Source organism: Macrosteles quadrilineatus, unplaced genomic scaffold, assembly GCF_028750875.1.
Source record: "Macrosteles quadrilineatus isolate MER2022 unplaced genomic scaffold, UCM_ALF_1.0 Scaffold_1__1_contigs__length_201487025, whole genome shotgun sequence".
Taxonomy (NCBI): domain Eukaryota; kingdom Metazoa; phylum Arthropoda; class Insecta; order Hemiptera; family Cicadellidae; genus Macrosteles; species Macrosteles quadrilineatus.
The window spans coordinates 193,830,765-193,843,063 of NW_026542594.1; the positions used below are offsets into that span (position 1 = coordinate 193,830,765).

The 12,299-nt window shown below is 35.1% G+C and overlaps 1 protein-coding gene and 1 long non-coding RNA gene across 3 annotated transcripts in view; both read left to right on the plus strand.

Moving 5' to 3' along the window:
* Positions 1–12,299, plus strand: part of LOC128993068 (spliceosome RNA helicase Ddx39b-like) — a 40,652-nt gene that overhangs the window by 11,411 nt on the left and 16,942 nt on the right. The gene's annotated exons all lie outside the window — the stretch shown is intronic.
* LOC128993083 (uncharacterized) lies at positions 1,247–6,172 on the plus strand. Its single transcript, XR_008490737.1, has 3 exons — positions 1,247–1,578; positions 3,536–3,694; positions 6,029–6,172. It is a non-coding gene; the product is annotated as an uncharacterized LOC128993083 (long non-coding RNA).

Here is a 12,299-nt window from a genome sequence, read left to right on the forward strand (position 1 = left end):
GCAAGATATGCTCACACCCGTTTGCGATTAATATTACCCCGATTGCGTGATACGGTTGCCGGTGTTGCCGAGACTGCAAGTCATGCTCACAGGTGTGTCACAATCGCGGAGACGATAAGATATTGGCAAGTTACTCTACTATATATGCCACTTAGACTTATTTCAATGTTCACACCAGACTTTCTCTGTATAAAAATAGTCCAAATTATATTTTTATAATTATAATTATATTTTTGAGAAGGGTGCCTTTTTATTGACATGGGATAAAAATTGTAATTCCTTAGAGCCGGTTGCAATAAAATCACCCAGTCAGCACACGAGGTATTATATACATATATTTTAGGTCAATCTTGGTAAACTATGTAAAGTATATTGAAATATGTAAAATTCACATATAATTTACTCGCTGATATTTACATAGAAAATATCGTTACCTTTTGTTTTAGGTCAGCATGAAATACTGTCTTAATTAATATGTGATTGATTTAAACCTATTTTCTGGCCTATTTCTCGATACATTTAATGTATACTGAATGTAACTTATTCACATCCCATATACTTTAATATTGACGTAAAATATACATATATTTACGTCAAATATACATTAACCATTTTCCTGGATTCATACCAGATAGATTTGTAAATTTTGCTCAAAGCCTTGAGAAAGAGATATTTTCACTCAGACCAAACAGTTGCTTTTAGAGAAAGTTTTTCTTAGAAGAAGGGACAGTAGGAATTTACAATACAGGCAGCTAGACAAAGAACTGTAATACAAAGGGGTGGCAAGTGCGAAGGTCACTTGTAGAATTCCTTCACCAAGCCAAGAAGTGTAGTTAGACCGAACCGGTTTGGGATTGGGGTTGGGGTTGCAGCGTTGACTTATTGGATCCGAATAAAAATATCGAAGCCAGACTGATAGATACTAGAATTATATCGATAGTCAATATCAACATCGAACTTGATAGGCTCGATATTTCTATTCGATAGCTTACTGGGCAGTTATGATTAATTTAAATTTATGTAACTACTACAGTCTAAGTTAGAAAAACTAAATAAGTTAATAATAATAATTAATAACTAATATTATTATTACTAAGGTATAACTGAAATAAATCATAAATCCTTTCTACGCGGAGCATTGATGGTCTTTCGATATGCATTGAAAATCGTATTAGCACGATAGTATCGAATGGGTCGGACAGTACCGTAACGCCGACTAGGACTAGCCGTCATCCGAGGCCGCCATTGTTGTTTTTGTTTTAGTTGTTTAGTTCTGTGTTTCTGCTGCAGTTCGAGTTCTTTACTTTATCTCTTCTTCTTTTTATTCTGTGTAGTCTCTGCCCTCTTCGAGATCAATATTTCAATCGTTGTTTCCAAAACTTAGCTGTTAATTATTCAGTTTTTTAGTTAGTTTTAAAAGTTTATTTTACAGTTGTAACTTATTTAAGTTCAAGAATCAAGAAGTTTATTGGCCATCGGTGTTACCGTTGGTCCTAGGCCTACTTTTAAGATTTTCGCTAGATCAACCTAACTTATTTATGTTTTCAATTCATCATCAATTTTCTACAACCCTCAAAGGTAAGTGTTCTGCTTTTATTTATGGTCTAAACTTACAAATACTGGATTTTAATTAGGCTAGGCTAAGTTAAGTTACATCACAGACAATTGGATAAAGAAGATTTAAGTTACATCTTCATTTTTACTGGTCTTGGATGATATTTTCGGTAGGTGTGTATTCTTTCAAGATTTCGGTTGCACTTTAGTTTCTGTCCTACATTTACTATTATAGGACTACTAACCACGAATACTAGAACATGTTTTCTAGTACCTATTTAGGTACGGTACTACACAAATAGGTAGGCCTATTTGTGCTACCAGCTGATGAAACTGTTCTAAACTTAACTTAACCTTAACCAAACATGCAGTTAGGTACTAGGTAACTTGAGTTACCGTATGTGAGTAAATGTAGGACAGAAACTAAAGTGCAGCCAAGATTTTATCAAGTAGGCCTACGATATTAACTAACTTAGGTTAGGCCTATTAATTAGCACCTTAGTAAGTTACAGGGTTTTTAAATTCGCAGAGGATACGCATCCGGTAACTGGACGTGGATTAGGCGTCCAGCAGTTACTGTCATAACCTAACCTAACCAACCAAACTTGCTGATAATGAAAAATGATAATGAATGAAGGTTAAATTATGTTCATAAAATAAAATTATAAATGCCAAAAATTCTAACAAAAGATGTAGGCCTACAGTTAATGGCATTCAAAGCAAAAACTTTGACAAAAAGTTAAAGTTACCGATGTGATTCGAACCAGGGACCTCTTGCGTTAATCAGCCTAGCACTCTATCCACTACACCACAAACACCGATGGTTGTACATCGTATCGTTGTGGTAATGGCGTTCCGGGCCCTCACAACCCTGTGACGTCAGTGCCGGACGCCTAAGTTAATCCACGTCCTGTTACTGGACGAGTAGGCTATCCTCTGTGTTTTAAGTTACGCTTGATGTTGTTTAAATTTACAGTAGGTAATGGTAATTCCCAGGCCTACACTAAGATTTTAACGCAACTAATTAGGCCTATATGCTTCCTTATGTTAAATTATCAAGAGATAAGTTAATTTTTTGGCTAAGGGTTTTTGAACTTGTCCAGTTTTTGTTAGACGGTTTGTTTATTTACAAATGACTAATAGGTAACTATACTATATGCTAATTAACTTAGGCCCATGTTATACGGACAGCAAGAACGCGACAGATAAAACGCCGACGCTGATTCACAAATTCAGTGCTGTTATACAATCAGCAATCACGCTGTGTCATCGACGCCAGGGAGCTGTTATACGAGCAGTAAACACGCCGCGACAGGCTCCGAGGGAGCCCGAAGGTCGCCGAACTGTGAATTTCCACTCCCGATAAGTCGCCTGGGAACTATCCTGTCGGAGAAGTATGGTGGGGTGAAGCACAGATCTGCTGTGTAAAAGCTGCCCGTATAACAGTAGGTACTCGCATAATTTCTGTCGCGTTTTTTCCGCCAGTTTTACCGGTCCGGTCGCGTTGTCCACGCTGACGCCAGGTTTACAGTGTACGATGCGACAGATAAAACGTTCGTATAACTTGCACATAGTGACGTCCATTGCTCGGTAGGCTTGGCGTCTACGCGGCGAAAAATCTGTCGCGTTTTTTCTGTCCATATAACATGGGCCTTAGGCATACCTACACAATTTCATTCAACAATTATTACAAGGAATTAAGTTAGCTTATGCATGGATAGGTATATCTGTCATAAGTAAATAAGATAAACTTAATTAATTGTGAATGCAACAAATAGGCCTAATTTAAAAAAACATACCTTCTGTTGCTGTATCTAGGTTATGTTATGTTCACTCCTAGGGGCCAGTTGTGGAATCAGGTCTGGATTTACTTATTGTTTTGGGAAATAGAATGGTTATAACAGTCAAACACACCTAAGAAGGACTTAGCCGAAAGTATAAAATGATTAAATATGACTAAAAAGTTTTTTTGTTTTTGTAGATCGACTTCTTTCAAAGGATTGGGGGCGCAACAGTGGTGGACTCTGGCTGTCGAGCCCTCATCAGATCGCGGACAAACGAAGTAGATGTTAGCTTCAGTTGGGAGGGAAGGAAGGGAAAGAGGACCCTCCACAGCCTCAACTTCATAAAACACTGGAGAGTGAGTATAATAGTTGCCTACTAATAGTTACTGGAATCTAATGGAATTTAAATAATAGCCCCTGAAAAGTTATTTTACCTGGGGAGCAGTGATTAACTCTTTTGTTTGAGTTATAATTTTAAATCTATTTTTAAAAAGCTACCCAACTTAATATTTATGAACACTCTTTTTTTAAAGGTGTGTGAAATATTTGATTTATTTAAATCTAATCTGTATCTAATCATGGGGAGACTGTGGGAGAAATTTGTAAGGATGAGATGCCGTTTTTTTTTTCTAAAACTAATAGGCTAATGTTAAACGTGAATCCGTTCTATATTCATCATTAGATTCAATTAAAACCCTCTTATGTTCCCAACCGGAGACTTTATTTGGGGCCCCTAATTCAAACCAACAAAAACAGAAAATATCAAAAAGAAAAAGAAGAAATAGTTATAAAAAAAGTTAAAGGAAAATTTTAACAAGCTAACAACAAGTTTAAATTCTTTTAGCGAATTTTCCATATAGGGAATAAGCTATTACTGTAGGTCTCATGGTAAGACCTCGACCCGGGACCGATTTACTTTTCATTTTTGGGTCCTCCATAGGCCAAAAACACCCTCCGTTTAAATTCATATATATATATGAAATATATACATATGTATGTATATGTCCGTTAGCGCGATATCTCGAGCAAAAATGAACCGATTTTGATCAAATTTGGTACTAATGTATAACCTACGTTTATTCAAAATAATTTGAACAGACTATGGGAACGAGGGTTTATGGGGGGTTTTATGGGGTAAAAATTGGGTTTTCTGATTTTTGACTCTAAAAACACAAAACTTCACGATTTCTTTCCATACCATTTTGTATAGCTTATAAAAGAAATAATTTTGTATATTGAAGCGTTGTTGTATGCCTATCGGTTACGGAGATAATCGAAAAATATTGTAAATTAATAATTTCTATGTTATTCTCATGGAGAAAAACTGTTGTAGGCTAGTTTCCTTGTAGGCTATATAAATATATTTTTGTCAAATTTGACAATTTTGTTTGTTTCATTCTAGTTTATGAACATTTCAATTGAAATAAACAATACCTTCCTTCCTTGTAGCAGCAAACCTAAGTACAGTAGGCATACTCATTATAATCAATGTTACCTATGTAAATAGGAAATAAATCTTACAATTTTAAGGGAATGCAGTAGAGTCCCCAAAACTCGGCGTAATGTGGACTGGAAGGGTGTCGAGTTTGTGAAATGTCGGGTTATTGGGAACTAGGGTTATAAATAAGAACCATACAATTTGTAATCCTTTTAGCTGCCTTATTTATTTATAGGCCTATTTATATTACAAGTCAGTATTAAGTCATCAGATATAGTACAATAAATCCTTGGTACAAGTTGGGAATGATTTAACTTGAGCCCATGTTTAACTCATGTCGTACTCAAAAATCACTAATTTTCTGAGCCAGGTGATGGCCGAGTTATCCAGACTGCCGGGTTATCGAGTGCCGAGTTTGCGAGACTCTACTGTACTTAAGTAGAAATCCAGCCCAGTAAATGGAAATTTGCTTAGTCTGCAGGGTTGCTGTGGCGGGGGTATTTGATATCCATAACATAAAAAAACTTTTTGTAAATCATTACTTGGCCTCTATTAATCTAGGTAACTACAGTTGGCTCTCAATAATCGGACATTTACTTAAATAGGCCCATTAGAATGTCAGTTTGCCAAAAATGTTTGACTACCAATGTGTGGTGATTTTCCCAATTTCATGGCGATCGTAGGTGGCAATGGTTTTATGATCACAGGATATGTTAACGATTTCGCCGTGATCGTAGGATAACTGAGGTTAGTTTGACCTAGGTCCGCTAGTACTCTAATTACGGCACTGTTATTGGTAATGATTATTTCTGGATACACGAATAAGCTAGAGTATGTAGGCTATGTCTGAAACATGCAAAGGTCTACCAGACCAGTCCAAGTAGATGACAGAGAAGTGTTGATGAACGAGTCAATTTGTGGGTCTCCTTAATCCTGAACATTGGATGCGCCATTTTGCTTTGCTTCGACCACGTACTATGCTTACTACTCAAACCGGCCCTGCAAAATATTCCCGAGTTTATACTTGTAAAGTATTTAGTATTAACTAATTAGTGTCCAGTGGCATCACCGCCATGTCGGATTATCAAGGGTAAATTGTTTTGAACCCCCGTAAAAAGTCTTCTTCTAAGTTAAAGGACAAAGTAGAAACGACCTTATGAGAAAAAACTGAATCAAACACATTAACACTTGCTTATAACATAACAATTATAGTGAAAACTCTGTGGTATCACATTGTAAAATCATGTTTCAGGTGTTGTTGCAGCGTCTCACGGAGACAATGTCACATACAAGGCATTTGGAACCAAGGTTAAAGAATGGTTCCGGCAGGCTCGAAGATTAAATTTTCAAATGTAAAGCTGTACTTGATTTATTAAGATTACATTTTTATTGTAAAGCTGTACTTTGTACTTATTGCCTACTGTTCTGATTTTAGTTTTGTTGGGTACAAATTCAATTCTAATTACTAATTATATGATATTATGTTAATAATTCTAGAATGATTAGTTTTCCTTTTGATTAATGAGAATTTGTTTCCTATAAAGTAACACATTTTTATGCATTCAATTCAAACAAATACTAACACACCATGAATGAGTGAAGACAATTTAAAAAAATAAATTAGAACTTACCACAGTTTTCATAGTACTACCGTACTGACCATAGTTTATCGCCTAAAGAGTCACCCTTAAAAGTGCCTCAAGTTTTTAGGATGAGTAATATTTTTATAATAATTGACTTTAGCTGAGAACTAATCCATCTTTCTTATGTTGATTACTGACAGAACATTTATTATTATGTTTATTTAGGTGCTAAACATAATTGGATAAATTGATTCTTAATACAATTTAATTAGATTCAGATATTTTTTGCATTACTGTACATAATTAAGATGATTTACATAAATAATACTTAAATTTACATATTATTGCTTCAGTTTAGCTTGTACAAAATTTACATTCCATATACATATATCATTGACGTATTATTTTTGTATATGGTTTACGTAAATTGACGTATTAGTAATACGTATTATTTACAAAATAAAGTGGGACGTATAGACGTAAAATAGAAGTATTCTATATCAATTCAATACGTATAATTTATTTTGGATTTACTTTGGCTCAAAGTAAATAATACATATTATATACTTCTGTGTGCTGACTGGGTCAACTGTAAGACCCTGAATTTTAGACATTTTTGTACACGCTGTACCGGTACGCGAGCATCAAGATTATGTGGTGAAATGTAGTGGTATGAGTGTTAATAATACCTGAGCCCAATATATTTTCGTTCCACTAACCACCACTAAATCACCCACATTACCTGTCGTAACTCAAACTCTATTGAAAAGAATCTAACTACCTCGCCAAAGTGCACAATAATACCTTGCCTGCATATCACAGCCATCTTTTATGTTATTTAATATATCTAATTAATACATAGTCAACAAAGAAATAATTATGGGAATGGACTTATTCTGATTCGTAAGAGTAACTAGATGTAGCCAACGTGAGTTCAAATATTAATTACCAATATAAATTTGGAATATTAATCATGAGACCATGACCAATTTGGCAAACCGCCCAATAAATTACATTATTAACCCTTCAAGCGTGACTTTCTAGATGGCAGACCACCCCCTCCCGCGGCACTTTTCCAAAGCTTTTTCTGGGACTGTTACATGATTACATAAAACCTACAATAATTAACTTATTTATTATTGGATTTTTAAAATTTTTCCACCAAATTGAAGAACAGATTACAGGCTTTAAAAACATATAATTGAAATAAAAGTTTGAATGTGATACATTATTTATATACCTCTTAGAAGTTAGTTTTTGTTAGTGGGACCGTCATATGTTTACATAAAACCGTCAATAATTAACTTATTTATACATGTATGTTTATAATTCTTTCATCAAAATAAAGAGCAGATTATAGGCTTTAAAAATATATGATTGAAATAAAAGTTTGAATGTGATACAATAGTTACATACCTCTTAGAAGTTAACTTTTGTATGGTAGTCTTCGAAGCATGCTCCAAGACACAGTCCTGCTTCACACTTGGGACACCAATATCTGCTGTCTTCTTACTCCCCGTTTTGCACATACACAGCACATCTTTTGTGCATTTACTTTACTTCCTGTAGGTGGTATCAGGTAAATAAAGTGCCTTTCTGTAAGTCTAGCAGGTCTCGGCTCAATTGAAGGTCTTCCGAAAACAGGTCTTGGTACTTCAGGGCCATGGGTCTCAAAAAGCATCTTTATAAGATCTAATCGAAAGGCTAGGTGGTCAATTTTCTGGGTATTAGATTTCCAGATTATAAAGGAATTCAATACAGAAATATTCAGAAGGCGTTTAAAGATTTTTACGTACCATTTCAGGCCCCTTTTTCTTTCTAGCTGATATGCGTGCAGCATTTGGTCCCTCATATCAACCCCTCCCATTTGCTTGTTATATTTATACACCAAAGCTGGCTTCATTTCTTGCCTCCCATTCTTGCTAAGTCTTTGCTCCATTTCATGGGAGTGGAAGGTAGAAATAAGAGTGACGATTCTTTTGTCGCGCCACTTCATCACCATCACATCTCCACTGTGTTTTACTACAATTTCTCCTTTTTCTAATTTTTGACTTTTGATTTCATCTGGGACATTTTTCCTTGATAATTTTAGAGTGCCACATGTGTCTGTCTTTTTTTCTTTTAATAATTTTGAAAGCTCAGGGGAATTATACCAATTATCCATCCACAAAGTAAATCCTTTATCAAGAAGTGGCTCCATAAGGGAGAGAACAATCGCAGTGGACTTGTTTGATTGTTGATTGTTGAGAGTTTGCCACTAGGACAGCTTGGGACAACACCAACGGCAGCCTCCGCCGCCACCACTCAAGAGTGAGCAACCTACGCCAATCCCGAGGGAGAAGAGGACGCCGAGGACGCCGACCTCAAAAATGAACATTCCCTTAAGGTTATTTCATACAATGTATGTGGACTAAAATCAAAGGTTAGTTGTAGTTCATTTAAACAATTAATTAATGGGTGTGATATTTTTATTTTAATAGAGACTTTTATTACAGAAAATGAAAGAGAGTTTTTTGTTGACTTTTTCCAAGGTTTTAAGATTAAGTTTGAATTTGCTCAGAGGGTACATTGTTTTGGGAGAGCAATAGGAGGGGTAATAGTAGGAATTAATTTAAAAAGTAAATTCGTAGATCAACTTAGTTTTGGAGTACTAGATAATTTCAATCTCGTCAATGTTAAAAGGCTGCATAACAGCAAAGAATTGTCAATCTTGCCTCTTTACCTTAATTATAATTGTTGGGAAAATGATTTTCAGAGAGTTAACCAATTTCTTACTGACAATCCACAAAAAAGTTTTGTTATTATGGGTGATCTAAATGGAAGAACAGCTAGTTTACAACAAATTCCTAATCAGTTAGATATATTGAATGATACTGTTCTAAATGTCAGAAAGTCAACGGATTTTGTAGTAAACAGTAAAGGTAAACTGATTTTAGAAATGTGCGAAAATTATGGGTTTGTTATAATTAATGGTAGGACAAAAAATGACAGTCAAGGGGAGTATACTTTTATTAGTGCAAAAGGGACATCTGTTATAGATTACGCTTTGGTCTCATTAGATTGTCTGGATGTGATAAGGGATTTTAGTGTACTAAAACAAATAGGTTCTGATCACATGCCGATAACATTGCATCTTAAAATGAATTTCACTGTAAATTTAAATAATGCTGGCACTGTGCTTCCATTATTACCAAGGCTTAAATGGACTGATAACGATGAGATAAATTATAAAAATAAGTTAAGTTCTGTGGTTAATAATTTAAATATTGTAGGCGATTGTCAAGAAGATGTTAACAATTTAATCAATTGTATTAAGGTATCGGCACATGTGAAACACAGTAAGCTTGGCAGTAAAACAAACTATGACAAGTCTGGATTTCAAGGCAAACAATCATGGTTTGATTGGGAATGTTTTTCAATGAGGAAAAAAGTATTTAAATTTTTAAATATTTTTAGAAAAACGAACTCCGTAGGGGCAAGAAGTTTGTATTTGGAGAAAAACAAAGAGTTTAAATTACTTTGCAAACAGAAAAAGGCACAATCTCAAAACGATTTAATAAACAATCTCGGCAACCATAAAAATACAAAACAGACATGGGAAGCTATTAACCGGTTTAAGAGAAAGAAGAACGTAGTAGTAGGTTCAATTGGAGCTGATGAATGGGAGAGGCATTTCCGGAATTTGTTGAATCCAAAAATATGTATATCGAGCGTAGTTTATGCTGAACCGTACATTGAAGATCCTTATCTAGATAGCGATATAAGTGTGTGTGAAATTAAAGCAGTTCTGAAAACAGCGAAAAAATGCAAAGCACCCGGAAGCGATGGTATTCCGTACGAATTTTATAAAAACAGTTCAGATAATTTTTTACAAAAATTGTGTAAAGTTTATATCTTAATGTTTAGCTCAAAAAGTGTTCCAAACAGTTTCAAAAAATCTATTATCTTTCCACTGCATAAAAAGGGCGATTTAAATAATGTTCAGAACTATAGAGGACTTTCTTTTATTGATTGTGTAGCAAAAATATACGCAGGTATTGTTTTTAACAGAATAAATAGTTGGGTCAATGAACGGCAAACTCTGACTGAGTGTCAAGCAGGGTTTCGGAAAGGTTACTCGACAGTGGACAATATTTTTAATCTAACAAACATTGTGTCTCTACAAACTGAAGCGCGAAAAGAAAAATTGTTTGCATTTTTTGTAGATTTTGAGTCAGCATTTGATACAATTGATAGGAATGCTTTATTCTACAAGTTATCTTGTTTTGGTATTTCGACTAAATGTTTAAGTGTAATTAAAGATTTGTATACAGGTACTTCAGCTGGAATTAAATGTGAACACGGAGTTACAGGATTTTTTGATACTAATATAGGTTTGAAACAGGGATGTGTTGGATCTCCTTTGTTATTCTCACTTTTTATTAACGACATACCAGACGAGTTAGAGGGGGGTTGTAAGTTTGGAGGTTTGAATGTAAATGAATTGTTGTATGCAGATGACCTTGTATTGTTAGCTCCTACCGCAACAGTCCTACAAAAAATGATCGCAAATCTAGAGCGTTATTGTGATCTTTGGAACCTAAGAGTGAATTTGAATAAATCTAAAATTATGGTATTCAGAAAAGGAGGGAGGTTACGTGGCAGAGATAAGTGGTTTTATAAAGGGAAACGAATAGAGGTTGTAAATCAATATAAGTATTTGGGAATATTATTAACTACAAAACTGTCGTGGGAAAGTCATTTGCGAGAAAAATCTGTAGCTGCAAAATTTGCCATGAATTCGTTGTGGAGAGATTTTTTTAACAATGGAAATGTCCCGTTGAGCTCCAAGGTTTTCGCTTTTAATTCATTGATTAGATCAATAATGTGTTACGGAAGCCAAGTTTGGGGTTTTAAAGAGAGTCAACAGGTTGAGGGAATTTTGAAATTATTTATTAAGAAAATATTTTGCCTTCCAAAGAATGTGCCAAATTATATTTTGCATTTAGAGACAGGAATAGAAAATATGTATTGTTATACCTTAATGTCAAATGTCAGTTATTTAATACAATCTTTGTCGCTCCCAGCGAACAGACTTACAAACTTTTTTGCCAAGCAAGTTATTTTTAAAAACGTAGCCTGGGCTAGAGAATGGAGGAATTTAGGTCAAATGCATGGTATTAACATAGACTTTAATATTGAATGTTTAGGATCAATGCATGATCAGCTGATAAGAGTTGTAGAGTCAGTTAGGACGGCGACCAAGCAGGCCTGGAATCAAGCCGCGCTGGAATGTCGTTATCACCACATTTATAGATCACTTGACTTAAATCTCTGCCATCGGTCTTATCTTTCAGATAATATTAGTATGAATTTACAACGTTGGATTTTCAAGGCAAGAGCTGAGGCAATACATCTGAATTATAAGCCTTGGATTTTAGAACAAAATTTCCGTTGCTCTCTTTGTAATTTTCAAGAGGACGAAAACATTTTCCATTTTGTAGGTAGATGCCCGGTTTTGTCTCATATAAGAAAGAAGTATTTTTCTAATCACGTATTGGAGTGGGAAGATTTTTTGAGTTTTATGAATGGGAGGGATTGGCGCGCGTTGGGTGGGTATTTAAAAGAAGCTTGGCATTTTAGGTGGGGATTGATAATCGAATTTAACGTATAAAAATTATTTGAAATTGTCATACTCCAGAATTATATTCAAGGTAAAATTCACTGACTTTAACACGTTCGCTGCGGCACGTCAAATAGCGGGCGTATCCCCAGTGCGGCGCAGCCCTCAGCGTCGAGTAAACCCGATTGCCGCGTGTGATTGGCCTTTTCAATTTTGGTCTGACGAATAGCAAATAACGTGAGGGGATGTCCTGCTTTACAACGAGAGTCGATGTAGTTCGCTAAACACCCACAGATAGCAGCACTGCTTGGAATGTAGCCGGTCCCATTGGAATTGTA